The following is a 16,325-nucleotide window of genomic DNA, read 5'->3' as shown; positions in this document are numbered from 1 at the left end:
CTCCAGTTCGACTAGTTACTCTATAATCAAAATACAGTAAAAATAAACTTTGGGAACACTTCTCAGGGTGGCCAGGAAGAGCAAACTGAACAGTACACACAGTATAACAACCAACAGAAAGTTGTTCTTTTTTACCCCTGTATTCTTCCCCAACTGCCTAGAATGTGCCCCAACACAAAAGCAAATCTTGGATCAAAAAGTTTGCCATCAGCTATGTAAAGAATCATGAAGACTCACAGTGTGATAAATTATCCTCTTCTTCTCACTCACCCAATGGCAAGGATTCATTTCTGTTGTGGAAGATCTTGCCAAATGTTCCAGACTGAACTAAGCCATGTGAAGGTTTTGGATCGGTGAAACTGGCTCTAGCAGACATGGATTTGTGGGGAAGTCAAAATAATCATTCATGTGTGTCATTCATGTGTGTCATTCATGTGTGTCATTCATGTGTGTCATTCATGTGTGTCTCTCAGGACTCATTAGGTTGGGAGACCTGCAAGAGATGCTCGAAGGACTCAGCACACACTTTCGGGGATTCACATCTCTCCTGGAAACCAAATTCTTGGGGAGCATGGATCAATTGATTCGTGTCAGTTATTTTTCTCTAAAGTGCTTAATTTTATACAGCTTACAATGTCTTATGATAAATTAATTTTTAGGATGACAATTACAAGGTTTGGACGTGAAGCTCGTCAACCCTTCTGGCTCCCATCCCTATGAGGCCCCACAGTTTGATATGCCCAGATCACAGGTGCCGAGACTACTGTGTTCAGTATGATGGTCCCAAGGGGTATGAGGGCTGTACAGTTTCTCTCCTACAAACTGAACTAGGTGCTTGGTAGACAGCAGAAAGCTGGAGGAAGTTAATTCTTTCTGATCTTCTGCTAATGTGGATGCAGTACTCTTGTTCTCCCAGGACACATCCCCAAGGTGCTAACAACAGCCCTGACCCACCAACAAGCCTGCCTGGGCTTCTATTCTGATTCTCTCAACCTGCAGAACTATGAGAAAATGTGCTGACCATGAACTTCAGCTGATCTGTTACAGCAACATAAGTGAACAGTACCTTTCTTAAAAGCAGTTAGTATAAACCCACTGGAGCCCAGATTATTTTTTAAATTGCACTCAATGTATTTTATTGACTCGGGGTTCCTCACATCTATACCTCTACAGATGTATGCATATTCATACACGGTATCATATTAATTTTCATCAATTCCTCCAGCTATAACTGCCTATGAACTATGATAAGCAGTTTTTATAAAAGTTGAAAGAAGTAGACAACACACCATTTGATTCCAATATTCATTTTTAAAATAGAAAACAAACATAAAATTTCATTTTTCAACTTACATTTCATCCATTATGAGTAGTTCCATTTTACTAAGGATGACAAAACAAGTCTTCATTCCCAAACACTTATTGTACATTTTTGTTCTTGTTAGAAACAGGGAAATTTACTCTATGACAAACGCATTCCAATGAAAAGAAACAAATGAGTTTCTCAACTAGAGCAGAGGTCTTCTGCAAGGACTAGCAGGTGATGGTCAGGGTCTATTGTCTTGTCTCAGCCTCCAAAGCAGCTTGGAATATAAATGTGCACTATCTCACTCAACCTAGTAGCTGTCTTAATGTCATAAAAACTATTGCTAAGATGTTGGTTTGGGTGAATTCTGAAGATGGTGCATATGAGTTAGCTAGGCTACCAATGATGTTTTCATCTTCTGCATCTTCATCTTAACCATCCATTGCATCTGCTCCAGGAGGGGCCCAGAAGAAGTTGGCTACCAATTCCTTTAGCCTTTATCTCTTGACTCATCTTTCCCTGACTGAATCCATCCTATTCATTGGGACTCAATGGCAAGTTCAATGTCATTAAAAGCCAAGGTGTTTGTGGTCATTTGATCATCTCTATGCAGACATGTTCAAAGACAGAAGAGACCTGAGTTCTGGAACATATCTGCATGTGCATCTCAAGAGAAGTCAGGAAGGAAGAAAGTGAGAGGAAGAGAGGGCAAGGCTGCCTGGGCTGCTTCATCTTGACTCAACCAGTTCATAGTAGAGGATCATTTCCTTGATTATTCTAACAAACAAATACATGCCATCAGGAAGGGACAATGTCTAGGATGAAACCAAGCTTGACTGCTAGAGTGCAGTTTTATAACTCTCGATACACTCGGTGTCTAAGCTGCTCTCAAGCTCGCATGCACTCTTCTCTACAATGGCTCATCACAAAGGTTTCCACGGGCAGGGATTCGTTTTTCAACCCAGTCTTCTTCCTTTACAACGTTTCAGCATGAAGAAGCCAGAGAACCACACTCTTCACTCTAGCAGGCACCTCTGATAATCACATTGGCATATGCCATGGCTTTTCTAGAAAAAGAATAAAAATCACTAGAATCGTCAGGAAAAAAGGTGCAAAGCTCATTATCCCAAGTGGTCTATCTGTCCTGGGAACAGCTTTCATGGTGATAGTGAATATGCAAAATAGATGGTTTAGCAGATACTGTCATACTAGAAATAATTCAGTCACATTAATAACACAAATAATATCATTAAAAGTTAGTATTCTTTCTTTATTTCTTTCTTTTTAAAATTTGTTACCTGAATATATCTTTTTAAAAGTCATTTATTATTTATTTTATGTATGTGAGTACACTGTAGCTGTCTTCAGACACACCAGAAGAGGGCATTGGATTTCATTACAGATGTTTGTGAGCCACCATGTTGTTGCTGGGAATTGAACTCAGGACCTCTGGAAGAGTAGCCAGTGCTCTTAACCACTGAGCCATCTCCTCACCCCTAGATTTTTTTCTTTGCTTCTTCCCCCCACCCCTTTGAGATGAGGTCTGATGATGTAGCCCAGGTTAGTCTTGAACTCAGAATCCTCCTGACTGCTAAGATTACAGGTATGTATCATTAAACCTATGTAACTTTTCTTCCTGACATAGAAAAAGCTCTGATAACCAACGACTAATAAGCACAGACATAAATAACAACCAACTTTTTAAAATGGCATTGAAATTAAAGTGACTATTTAACATACTGAAGTTTCTTATTCTCATTAGAAGTGTGATGGACGGTAGAGAACATGAGGAGTCTTCGCAGCCTGGCCCTTCTAATTATTTAATGACAAAACAAAACCAAAAAAATTCCACAAAGTGATAAAAAAGCAGATGGATAAATTCTGCAGCACAAGCAAGTTATGTAGGGGATACCAGCCGGTGAGGTAGAAAGGTTTCCTTTTTAGTTGAAGTTACATGGGGGAAAAACTATTCTCTCAGTGGGGACCAAATGATGTGCTGTAAGGATATGAGGAACCCTCTGTCCACAGCACAGCCTTGACCTGACATATTCGGCAACCCCAGAGCACTGCCACACACCAGCTTGCTCTCCTCTCACCATCCTGACTTCCCAGCCTCTCCATCCTAACAGAGCTGCGCTATCCACCTTGTAGCAATTGTTAACTGCTTCTGTCTCCCCACGTCCATCAAACCACTTCATTGTTAGTCTTCACATTATCACCCTCAGTCAATGTCCTGTGTCCGTTTATCTGGTCATTCTGCATTTTAGTTTATAAATAAAAGAGTATCATGCTACAGCTAGCAGCAGGTGAGGCTAGGATGTGCAAAGAAAAATAGAACATAACTCTGTCTCTTCTAACTGTCCATTCTAATCGGAAAGGAAGGGTGGACATAAATTTACCAGATTCTATACTCCAGTGAGCAGATGTTAGAAGTGGGGTGTGCTTGGAGGAGGAGGGACCTATGCTAAGAACAGAATGAGCCACAAGAATTCAGCTGAAGAAGGGGTGGGTAAGACCACACTCTAAGGGATCCGAAGTGAGTGATAAAATACATTCCAAGAGTGTGTACAGGAAACAAGCTCACAGCACGCCCCACTGCACAGCGAAAACACGCACAGGTAGAAAAGAGCCTCCTTCACCTCTGTAAATAGTGTCTGGTTCATCCCATTGATCAACAAGAACTTGGATAACACCTTCAAGTCCTGCATGCTCTCCGCTTCCCGTATGATCTACAGACACAGCTGCCATCTCTGCCTCTGTATCTAGTACTCATTACCTTCTTGCTGTGGTCAAACACAGGAGCACTGGCGCTTCGTATGTTTCTCGCCTGCCTGGAACACATTTCCCTAGAGAGCTGAGTATCTTTCTTCTGGAGTCTCTGTCTGAGTATCACCAGAATATACAAGAAACTCCAAATGCCCCAAAGCACTATCTTAAAATAAACAATGAATCTACATAGATTTCAAAGCAAGGCATCAAAATGGCCGACAGCCAGTATTAAATTATTGAACATTACTGATAAACAAGGAAATGCAAATCACTTATGTGCAAACTCTAAAAGCTCGAATCTTAGAGGTTGATAGTAGAATGGTGGGTACCAGAGCAGAGGCTGCGAGGGTGGAAAGAAGGAAGGGTGGGGATAAACTGATGAATGGGTATCCATCATGGGTGGACAGAGGTAAGAAGCTCTAATGTGCTGATGCACAGTGGACAATGATAATGTGTTATATATATATGTGTGTGTGTGTGTGTGTGTGTGTGTGTGTGTGTGTGTGTGTACACAAAGCTAGAAGGACTTTGAATGTTTTTACAATAGAGAAATAACAAATGAGATAGGCATTACACCTGTTTTTAACATCACATGGGTGTTAAACATCACACAGTATCCCATAAATATGCCTTATGTCTTTTATGTCTTACATATCACTTAAAACAAATGTAAATTCAATCAGATAAATAAATGTTCTTTTCTCAGGAAAGGTTTCCCAGACAGTCCCCCGGTGAGTATTTAAGATAGTCCCCCTCCCTGTCACTCCCTGATGCTTTAACCTCCCTTAGTCCACATCTCTTACCTCATTTGACTGCCTTGTATTTGACGTGCCCACCTTCACTTTCCTCCAATGTGAATCCCACACAGCAGGGGCTGTGCACTTCAGCACTTGATTGCCTAGCATAGAATTATAGAATTGGTGAGCAGCAGACATTCATTATTATTATTATTATTATTATTATTATTATTATTATTATGTGAATACACTGTACCTGTACAGATGATTGTGAGCCTTCATGTCGTTGTTTGGAATTCAATTTTTAGGACCTCTGCTCGCTCTGGTCAACCCCTGCTTGCTCCGGTCAGACCTGCTAGCTTAGAGGGCATCAGATCTCATTATGGTTAGGTGTGAGCCACCATATGTTTGCTGGGATTTGAACTGAGGACCTTCAGAAGAGCAGTCAGTGCTCTTACCCACTGAGTCATCTCTCCAGCCCAGATGCTCCATACTCGAGGAATCAATTAAGTAACAATGTCCGAGAATAGCTTCTGTGCAGGTAGCGTAAACGGAGAAGGCCACATTATGGTAGTAGAGACTAGCTAGCTCTTTTACTATTATTATTAAGCTGAAGTTAAAAGAACGGATAGTCCTTGTTCTTTTCTTCATGCCACACCCCACTCCACCCAAACATATAATGACATCCCATTCTATGCACTAAGGCTTATGCGTTAGTGTTTTTACATATAACTTTTTAAATGCATTTTAAACATATTTTGATATCTAGAATAAGGTGAGAATTTATCTTTTTCCAAGAAACGTAATCAAACCAACTTGGTTTCTAAAACAGTGATTTTTCTGTGTGCCAAAGATCCAAACCTGGGCCTTGATGACATTGAGATCGCACCCCAGCCTTTGAGACAGGGTCTCTCTAAGTGGCTCAGACTGGCCTTGAATTTATTCTTGACCCTCTCCATCCTCCTGCCTCATACAGTCTCTGAGTAACTGGGATTACAGACCTGTGCTGCCAGACCTATGTTTTTAACTGTATTTTCAATTCTCAAATGCATCATTGGAACGCTCTATTCTGTGGTATAGTCAGATCTATGGTCTCTTCTACCCCAATAGGGAATAATTTCATTACATCACCTTTTTAAATCTCTAGGTAAAAAATAAAATAGCAAACAAATTTGAAATGCATTTGCAGTATATAGGACTTTAATTTATTTAGTTAAGTCTTTGCTTTTTGGTCTCAAATACATTAGTGATCAGAACAAATGAAAAGAAAATGGTGGGAGAAACATAGGCAGACATTAAGAGGAGATGTTCATTCAGCTTCTCCCAGAATCATAGACATGATTTGACTTCTGACCTGTGAAATCAGAGGAAAAACATCAGTGAAGCCGGGCAGAAAAGAGGAGGCCCACATTAAGCTACCCCAGTGTGAACTGCACGTATCTAGAACACAGCTTGGGGAAATAATTACTACAGTTTATTAATGATGTTGACTTGTGTGTAGTTGTTGTTGTTGTTGTTGGAAACACCTTTAAAGTATAACTAAAACCGCTGACCATTCTCCAGCACGTTCACTTACTGAAATCTTATGCGGTATAGGAAGTATTGGTATGGAGTGGAAATTAAACGTGGTGTGTAATGGAACAACTTTCAAAACTAAAGTTCTGTACGTAAATCAAAAGCCTAAGGGGGGTTCTGTAAAAACAATAAAGGGTGCTTTGGATTTTTTTTTCTGGTTTTCATTGTCAAACTTTTTCCTTAACGCACACGAATACTCTTTATTTTGATGACACAAACCCCAAAGTTAAACAAAGACACCCATGACGTTACCTATTAGACCAGCACACTGAGGCCCATTTTGGAAAGAAATCTAGGCTGCGACGGGGTACAGGAGCGCTCTTTGCCCCGACCCAGTTCTCCCTTTGAGAAGCAGCACAGCTCTGAGTCAGGAGCCACTGAGGAATGAAAAAAAAATTGGGAACAGCTGGGCCAGAGTCAGAACCATGACATGCACCCTCCTCCCCTTCAAAGGCAGCTCTGAGGCAAGAAAGGTGAGCGAGAGTTCAGACTGAGCTCACCAATGGGTGGATTAAACGGTGAACGAGCGGGAGGCAGCGGAGGGCACCACGCATGCTCAGTGTGTCAAGACAGACAAGGCACCCTCTGGCACCCGCGGTCTAAATCACAGCTGAGAACAAGCTGAAGATGGGCCATCAAGACCTGAAAGAGCGGTGAGAAGAAATAGTTAATGACGGGTACCATTTTGAACTAAATCTTGCTGGATTTCAACCATGTGTTCTAAATTTTAGACGTGAAGTTTGTTGTTTGTTTTGAGATGTGAAGTTGTTTTGTTTTTTGTTTTTTAAGATTTAATTTTATAGAATACAGGAGGGGTTGTTTGTTTGTTGTTTGTTTTAACCATATAAGAACACAAAAGGAAGTATAAGGCAGTATGTTGAGGGGACTGCGGGGTAGAAGAGCGTCTGGCGTTGGAGAGGTGGACCATAGCATCCTACATCCCCATTGCATACACTGTATATATTTGAAAACAAGAGGGTGCTTTTCATTTTGGCTCCGTACAGAGGATAAGCATGCTCGCCCTTATCCTTCAAGGTTCAGGAAGACACTGTTTCAATGAGAGTGTCATATGAGGACATTTAGATTCCACAAAAGTAATTGCAGGGCCTGAGTGGAAGGGGCATGATGGAGAGTTGACAGCATGCAGGTAGCGAGGCCGGCCAACTGATAGATAGTCTTGTCTGAGAAAAAAAAAGGGACAGATGTAATTCTGAACAGGACAAGAAAGAGAATCAAATACGCTTCCTGGCAATAACTGATTGGATTTAAGGCCCACTCCATGAGATTGAATCCCTACCCAACACTGTGCAGTTGGCCAAGGACATGTGAGCAGATAGGCCAGGGACCTAGAGGAAAACCAAACACTACTAACTAGTCTACTAAATGACTCCTCATGAAATTCTTTTATACTCAGTGTGGTGGTTTACATATGTTTGGCCCATGGGAAGTGTCACTATTAGGAGGTGTGGCTTTGTTGGAATAGGTGTGTCCTTGTTGGAGGAAGTGTATCACTGTGTAGATGGGCTTTGAGATGCTCTCTTCTAGTGCTCAGGCTCTGCTGAGTGCAGAGCTTGGCTGCAGGCTGAAGGCAGTCTCCTCCCAGCTGCCTGCACATCACAACATAGAAGTGTCTGCCCAGATGTGTTCATGCTTCCTGCCATGATGGGTTGGATGTCTAAAACTGTAAGCCAACTCCAATTAAATGTTGTCCTTTATAAGAGTTGCCTTGGTCATGGTGTCTCCTCATAGCAAGGACACCCTAAAACACTCATCAATCAGTGCCTTGCTCTGCTGTCCTCAGAGAAGCTTCCTCCTGAAGTAGAGACTCACAGCCAGACAATGTACAGAGAGTAAGAGACCCTAGAACACTCAGCGTATCTCCATCAAATCCCCTGTGGGCTCAGAGAACTCTGCAGAAGGTGAGGCTTAAAGATTCCAAGAGCCAGAAGTGAGAGATGGCTCTGAGGGAAAGCAAGTCTTCTAGACACAGCAGGACAGATACACGTTTGAACTCACAGACACTGTGGCAGCACGCACTGGATCTGCGTGGTCTGTGGCAGGTGGGCTTCCGGCACCGGCAGAGGAAGTGAACGCTTGGTCCTGCCCAACCCTTACTCAGAAATGATCTCCAGCTGATAACCACTATCAAAATGAAAAATTAGTTCTCTCCAACAGAGTCTCCCCAGGGATACAAACCACTCTAAAGAGCAGGTCCCGTGTCCAGCAGTCGGTAGCCAACACAAAATGAACACACTGTCATCTTGGGAGGTTTTTAACTTTATAAGGTCTTATGTGTGTATATTATGGCTTCCGGTTCTGTATTTTCGTAGGATTCCTGTGTGTGAGCACGTGAGTGTCTCTGCATCTCTATGTGTTTCTTGTGCTTTTTCTTCAATTCCTTTTCTTCTCTCTGTCCCATCCTACTTTATTTTTTCAATCTTATTTGATTTTATTATTATTTTTTAGATGTAGATTTGTTCTCTAAGGAGAGACAGAGTGTGGATTTGAGCAGAGGTGGAAAGGACCTGGGGAGAGTTGGGGGAGTGGAAAATGTAATCAATAGTATATTGTATGAGAAGAACAAAAGACATTTTCCAATAAAAGAAAAATAAAAAGTTAAAACAAACAAATGAGCAAATGCCTCCCAGGTGTCTGACACAATGATTGGGAGAGAGGTGGTGTAAGGGGCTGAGACAGAGAGAAAAGGAGAGCAAATGCATAGACAGAGAATGCTGACTTTCATTTGGAATATACTCAGTTTAGTATGCTTAATTTGAGAAGTCTCTTTTACCTAGAAGGGTCCTGGCCTTAGGACAGATTTACATAACACTGGGAAATAGATATGTGTGAAAAAGACCATGCTCAGCTCTGAGAAACGAAGGAAGACTCATGACAGAATCCCGACAGTTGACAACGTTGAAGGGCTGAGTTGGTCCCATGTGCTAGCATCCTATGACCTGGCAGGTAGAGAGTAAATGAAGGAAGGGTCTCTGCTGTGGAAGCAGCAGGTAAAATCTGTGGTGATTATCCCTGAGTAAAGAAACTCAGCTAACAGAGGCTAGAGATGCACACAGTGCAGTGAGGTCCCCTAGCTGTCACCTTCAGGCAGATTAGTAATGACAAAAGTAGATGTGAGTAGATGAGTTCATATCTCAGAACAGGAAGTTAGATAGAGGTTCCATAACCCCTTCCAACTGCATGCCTCCAATGACCTAAGGCCCTCCCACTGTGCCTCACTTCCTTTTTATGGTTTGTTTTTTTTTGAGAATTTCATACATGAATACTGTATTTATACCATCTCCATCTCTCCTTTCCCCCTGTCAAGTCCTCCCACATTTTCTCCCATTCCCTATCAATGTGCATGGTCTTATTAATTACTATTGTTAAATACATATCCATACACATATGTGTATATATTAAATACATATGTATTTCTATAAATATATAAATATTTTAAATATATAATTATAATATACAAAATGTTCATTATTATATAATATGCATAACATCTTATACATAATAGATAAATATTAATTAATATATAATTGGCATATATAAAAATATATAAAATACATGTGTATTTATATAAATATATGTTTGGATGTATATTATATATATATGTATATATGTGTGTGTGTGTGTGTGTGTGTGTGTGTGTGTGTATAAATTTATAAAGACCTGCTGAGTCCATTTAGTATTGCTTGTATGTATATGTATTTAGGACTGACTATTTATGACCAGAAAATCTATTTGAGGCTCATCCCTGGAAAAGCCTCTCTCTCTCTCTCTCTCTCTCTCTCTCTCTCTCTCTCTCTCTCTCTCTGTCTCTCTCTGTCTCTCTGTCTCTCTGTCTCTCCCTCTCTCTCTGTCTCTGTCTCTCTCTTTCTCTCTCTCTCTCTGTGTCTCTCTGGCTCTCTCTGTGTGTCTCTGTCTCTGTCTCTCTCTCTCTGTCTCTGTCTCTCTCTGTCTCTGTCTGTCTCTGTCTCTTTCTCTCTCTCTTTCTCTCTCTGGCTCTCTCTCTCTGGCTCTCTCTGTGTGTCTCTGTCTCTCTGTCTCTGGCTCTCTCTGTCTCTGTCTGTCTCTGTCTCTCTCTCTCTTTCTCTCTCTGGCTCTCTCTCTCTGGCTCTCTCTGTGTGTCTCTGTCTCTGTCTCTGTCTGTCTCTCTCTCTCTCTCTCTCTGCAATTATTATTAATTGCCTGTTTATACTCTTTCACTACAGGACCTTCCACGTGTTTGGTATATCAAGACATCCTTTCACCTGTGTGGCCCTGCAAAATAACATTTGACATAACTAACTTCCCAAAGAAACTAAAAGTTTCCACTTCGGGCATTCAACAAAATCTTGGGTGATTTGACAGCAAACCTGGATTCATGAAGACCATTAACTTAGAAGGGAAAAGCTGAAAATATAGTAGCATAGATTTCTCTGTGTGTCAGCAACTGCTTCAAATCTTCAAAACCATAGTAATGTGCTTAACCCTTCTGGGAAAGTCTAAAATGGGATTCTGTTTCTGACTCCGATATTCTCTTGAGTAGTGTAATTTTTAAATCGTCTAATTCCATGGACAACAACTTAGGCTATTCATTTACAGCTTGCAGAAAGCATCACTTCTCCATTCTGTTGAAGTAACTGACAGTTGGGGCAGGCATCGTGTGGTTCCAGTTCATTATTATTTTATTGGGATTAAAATAATTAACTGATATACCTCATTTCCTCATCACACAAGTAAAACAAAATAAACAGAACAAAACAGATCCCTTATGGAAAAAAAAGAAAAGAAAAGAAACAGACTGGATTTCCAGTCTAGCAACGGCAGATATCTCTGAAATACTAGTCTATTCTGCTTTCACTGGATTTCTGTTACAAAAATTAGAGTCCTGAATCTCAAATGTACCTTACAGGCAGCTATTAAAATAACTCAGGAGTGCCGGAAGGAGAGTTTTCTCATAGAACAGTTTTTGTTCGTGCTCATATCTCAGACAGCTTTAACTAAAATGCAACAATCTAAAAATACATACGTGTTACTCTGGTGCAGTGAAATGGCCATAATTTTTATTTACTTTTAGTTTCTTCCTGAAGGCAAAAATCTGAAAGGAAACACCTGCAGACTCTGACTTGTAGTCTTTGACTTCTCTGGAAATACGATCCACACACTGGAGTTCGGACAGTTTCATTTCAGCTTGGGTGAAGGCCTAATTGTGAAGGGCTTTTTAAATGGCCACCTGTTCTTCTCCGCTAGCGGCAACAGCTCAGCCTTCCTCCACTGCCAGCACCAGGACCAGCACGTCCCTTTACTGAGCTTGCACTGGCATCTCTGCGGAGATTGCTCTTCTGTCCACTGTATAGGGGACACTACTGTTTTCCTGTGATGTCCCATGCCGGTACTCTGAGCACCTACCCAGCAGTCATTGGCAAAGATGCAGAGTGCATGTTATAGTCGGTTCCTTGGGTCTCAGAGACAATTTTAGGCTGGAAGCCTCCTGGGTTCTATGTCCTGCTTCATGAGGTAAGGATATCAACATATGTCTTAAGGCACTCATATTTTATAAATTTGTTTGTATATATAAACAAATTTATATAATATGATAAATACTATAATAAATAGCTTGTTTCCTCTTGCATATGTCACAAATAGAAACAGAAGATAGCCCCTCCTTTGGTTCACCAATGCTAGGCATCAATTTAGCACCACACATTCTGTATTGTGCTAACAGGCAGTACAGAAACAGTCTGGGAGAACTTGGTCCTATGGCTGGTGGTCTAGAGAGAAAAATAGAGGGTGCCAGAGAATGCATTTGGAATTGTGAACTCTGGTGGTTTCCATAAAGGTCAAAAGCAGGATTCAGGAGCACACACAGCACTGTCAGCAGAGGTAAGTCTCCTTCAGACCGTTCCAGTACTGCTGAAGTTTGGTAGCTGAGAAGTCAGCTCGGCAGCAAGCAGAGAGGAGAGAGCATCCCAAGAAGAAGAGAGGTGCACTCGGGGATTCTAGGTGAGCGAGACTCAGGTCATCACCAAGGGCTTGGCACAGATTGATGGTAACACTCACATTTTTGATGGTTCACCCAGGTTGTCATGGGAAAGGCAGATTAGAGGGAGCAAGAAAGAAAGGTTTGTGGGTTCTTTAAACAGGAGCTGCATCCTCCCACACTGGTGATGATGAAGACTTTGACAAAGTGGACAGTGGACAGGATCAGGCGAGCCAAGAATGACGGCTAGATTTGTAGCTTTCTTATATGAAGATGGGCATCGTTTTCTGTTGGAGCAGGCACCAAGAGAGGTTACCAAGAAACCATTAAGTTAGGTTTAGCCATGTTGTCTCCGGGCAGTTTGGGAGAACCTCAGAGGAGGATGTCAAGTAAGCCAGACGAGGGTCTTTCAACTCATTTGAATCGTGGGCAAACAGGTCATAATTGCAGCACTCGGAAGCAGAAGATGAAAAGAGAAAGAATTTTTAGAAATAAGCCTTAGGGGACTCTGGTTCGTGGGTTCCGGTGAAGAAAAGGAGCCAACAAAGGAGTCTGGAAAGTGGAGGAGGAAGAGACTGAGAGATGCCCAGTCTCAGAAGACAGAGGGAAGCTTGTTGCAGGAATAGAAAGATTGGCTGCTGCATAGTCATATAGGTGAAGGCGGAACAATGCTGGACCCCGGATCACAGGATTTGTGACCTGAACAGGAGCCTTGGCAGCCAGGAAGGAGTGGAAACCGGGTTGGAGGGGGCAAGGACAGTGTGGAAATTAACCTGTTCAACAAAAGTTGACTTTTCTCATGAGACATTCATGTGTCTGTACACTACCCAAGAAGATGTGACGGCTGTTAATGATGTTCAATTAACTGACTGGTACCCAGTAGATTTGTTCTTGGAGGGTTGGTGGCAGAGGAGGTACAGAGGGAGAAGAAATGGAAGGAGCAGTGGAGGGGGAGAGGGGTTGGGAGGAAGGAGGAAGGGCTAGAGATTGACATTAAATTACTATTCAACACAAGGGCAGAAAGCATGGAAGCACAGCAGGCTGGCTGCGGATGCCAAGGCAATGTGTTACCTTCTGTTTAAGTCCTGAAGAGAGGCTGGCTGGGGCTGGCCAGGCAATGCATAACCTTCTGTTTACAGCCTGCAGCCCTGATGACAGGAGGCACTTTCTTGCATTTAAAGCAGACATTTACCTGACTCAAATTCTGTCTGGTGGAACATGTTATGGCCATTTAAATATTCTTGTGCTTTAAAGTCTTTCATCCTGGAGGGAAAGGTGAAAAGAATAGGAAGGGGAGGAGGGAGTGGGGAGAGTTTATTGTAACCAGGAGATGAGATAGGCTCCCCCCCCCACCCCTTTTTTAGCATGTAAACACTAGGACAAAGTATAAAGTATAACGATGCAAATGGTGAGGAATGCCAGGATGAATTCTTGAGCCTCTATGCTAGCCGGAAGAATTAGCATTAAAAGAAAAAGAAACAGTAAACACTATGGTAACTTTGTAGTCGCTCAGTAAAAGGTATTTCTGGATATTTTTACTCATCTATATGCATTGCCTGTTACTCTATCAAGTGATTTAAAACAAAATACATCCAAGTATAATGACACACTCCAGAGGCTGAGTCAGGTAGATTGCCTTGAGTTCAGGGGTACCCTGGGCTACATAATAAAAGCCTGTCTCCAAAACACAACAAAAGAAATAAACATGCACATTTAAAGATAATCTCAATTTTCTTATTCTAATTTTTTCCTTTTGGGAATTTTTAATTTTTCTAAACCCCTGAGTCCTCTCCAGCCTGCTGGATGAGAAAGATGCCTGTCAAATCCAAGTACGATAAACATGCCAACAGAGGAAATGAATTTCAGTTGCATAGACTGTTATCACGCCTATGCTCCGATGTGTTTTAATCTCTTCCAGCGCAGAAACAGAGCTTCCAGAAGACTGATCTTCCACCAATGGGAGTAAGGAGTGGTGTTGCTGGGGACCGAGCAAGGAGTCGGGGAAGAAGGAGAAGAGACAATACTTAACACACCACTGTCTTCCTGCCTCTCCTCAACTGCTCCTCGTTGACACAGAAGAAACCGATGAGTATAGAAGACGTGGTTTCTAAACTAAAAATAGTAATAATTATCACTTTACTGATTTCCAGCCACAGACTATGATAAGTAAGAGTTGTCGCACCGCCTGGTCACTTACAAAAAAGCCAACAGCAGTTCGCGTATGGGCAACTTTTTTGGAGCTAACAATTATAAGCAAAGAATAAGAGTGGTGACTCATCACCAAGATGTTCATTAGTCTTTCTTCAGCCTCAGCTGATGTTGTTCCTATAAATAAGCAACTCCTGAAGCTCAAACCCCCTGCTGCTTAGCCTTAGAAACATGCGCATGCGCACTTGGTGCTTAAGCACTCCTTGCTTAGGCCACAACTCAGAACCCATCAGCTCTCTCATTCGCATAACGTATGTTTTTTTGCACCAAATGAACTCATATTTTCAAAATAACGTGCCTCGCCTTCTCGTGCTATACAGATCAAGGTGTCATTCTTATTTTTCCTTTTTCTCCATCTCCCCATCCTAGTCACCTATCTGCCCTATAATAAAACAGTGACCATTTTTGACTGACTATATAAAGCCAGGTCATTTACTCTTTCTGCATTCATGGTCTGTAAAGAAAATGAAGCCTCTCTCTCCCTCTCTCTCTCCGCTCCCCCACCCCTTAGTCTCTCTCTTATCCTTCTCTGCCCTCTCTGCCCCACATTATCTTGAAGGCACCTATTACAGAGCTAGGTGTCATTCTTGGACACAGCAGGGTACCCTTCTGGTTCACTGTGGTGCAGTTGACTCTGTTATATGGGACATCTCTGATGCCTTTGAAAGACCCACAATGTGAGGACTTCCCCACGTTCTGACTCAGGAGAGGCGACACCTCAAATCACTCACAAGAAACTGTCTTGCTGCAAACTGCTAGAGGACTTTTATTCAAGAGCGCTCTCAGGCCCACAGTCATACACCACACAGGGGTAGAGGACTGTGGAGCCCCGAGTAGCTGGGTAAAGGGGTATTTAAAGGAAGAAACCACAACTCAAGGAAGAGGGGAGGGCGTTGTTGGGAAATACCAAAGATACCAGTTAAGAGTCCCAAGGAAGTGCAAAGTCACAAGAGTCACATGGAATACCCGGTAATTGTTCGGGTTATCTCTCAAGACAGTTTCTAAGAGCCCCTAACAATAGCACATTCTTTGAATGAACACTCTTTGAACCCAGGAAGCGGGTGGGTGGAGGAATGTCGCTATCTGTTTTATGATTAGCATACCTTGGAGCATTGAGTCACAAAGGTCACATTCCCAAGCCTGAGCCTAAAGGCCTAGAAATTTGCTTTTATACTTTTTCACCTTCTAGGGGGATTCTGATTGCATGGCTGCTAAAATCAGCCCAGTCACCTCCAATGCCCTGTCTCTTTCTAATGGGGTCAGTTTCTTCTGGCAATCACAGGCTTAAACATCCATCGGCATCTGTTGAGTTGCTATGCTACGTTCTGAGACTGCATAGTGCCGGGGTCACTCAGCAGATTCCCTTGGACTCCCCTGTATCCCTTGGAACCTTCTGGCCCCATTTCATAGCACATCAGGAATCAAAGCACGACTCGGAAACTCTAAATGTTGGCTCTCTTTGATGAGTTGCTTTGGTTGAACATTGACTACAACTTAGATCCTTGAAGGGCAGTATCAGATCCCCTCTTGTATCTAAGAAAAAAGAAAGAAAGAAGAAAAGAAACAAAGAAGGAAAAAAGAAAGACAGATAGACGATCTGTTTTTCTCTAGCCTTCTCTACTCTCTTCTTCTTCCCATAGAAAGCAAAGCATTCAGTGCCCCTATTTTTTCCTTATTTGGTATGATATGCTTTATATCTATAAGGTATGTTTGTTTCTATTACTACTTCCTGGTGTATAAGATGACAGATAAAGATATT

The 16,325-nt window shown here is 42.0% G+C and overlaps 1 long non-coding RNA gene across 2 annotated transcripts; it reads right to left on the bottom strand.

Moving 5' to 3' along the window:
* Positions 1–6,082: 6,082 nt before the first annotated feature.
* On the bottom strand, positions 6,083–8,636 carry Gm30609. 2 transcript variants are annotated; one of them, XR_384356.2, is made up of 4 exons: positions 8,404–8,636; positions 6,888–7,029; positions 6,640–6,764; positions 6,083–6,166 (listed from the first exon to the last, which is right to left on the bottom strand). It is a non-coding gene; the product is annotated as a predicted gene, 30609 (long non-coding RNA). The 2 variants fall into 2 exon arrangements; XR_001781752.2 differs by lacking the exon at positions 8,404–8,636 and having other exon boundaries at positions 6,888–7,189.
* Positions 8,637–16,325: the final 7,689 nt, after the last annotated feature.

Source organism: Mus musculus, chromosome 15, assembly GCF_000001635.26.
Source record: "Mus musculus strain C57BL/6J chromosome 15, GRCm38.p6 C57BL/6J".
NCBI classification, from domain to species: Eukaryota; Metazoa; Chordata; class Mammalia; order Rodentia; family Muridae; genus Mus; species Mus musculus.
This window is presented reverse-complemented; position numbering and strand designations above follow the sequence as displayed.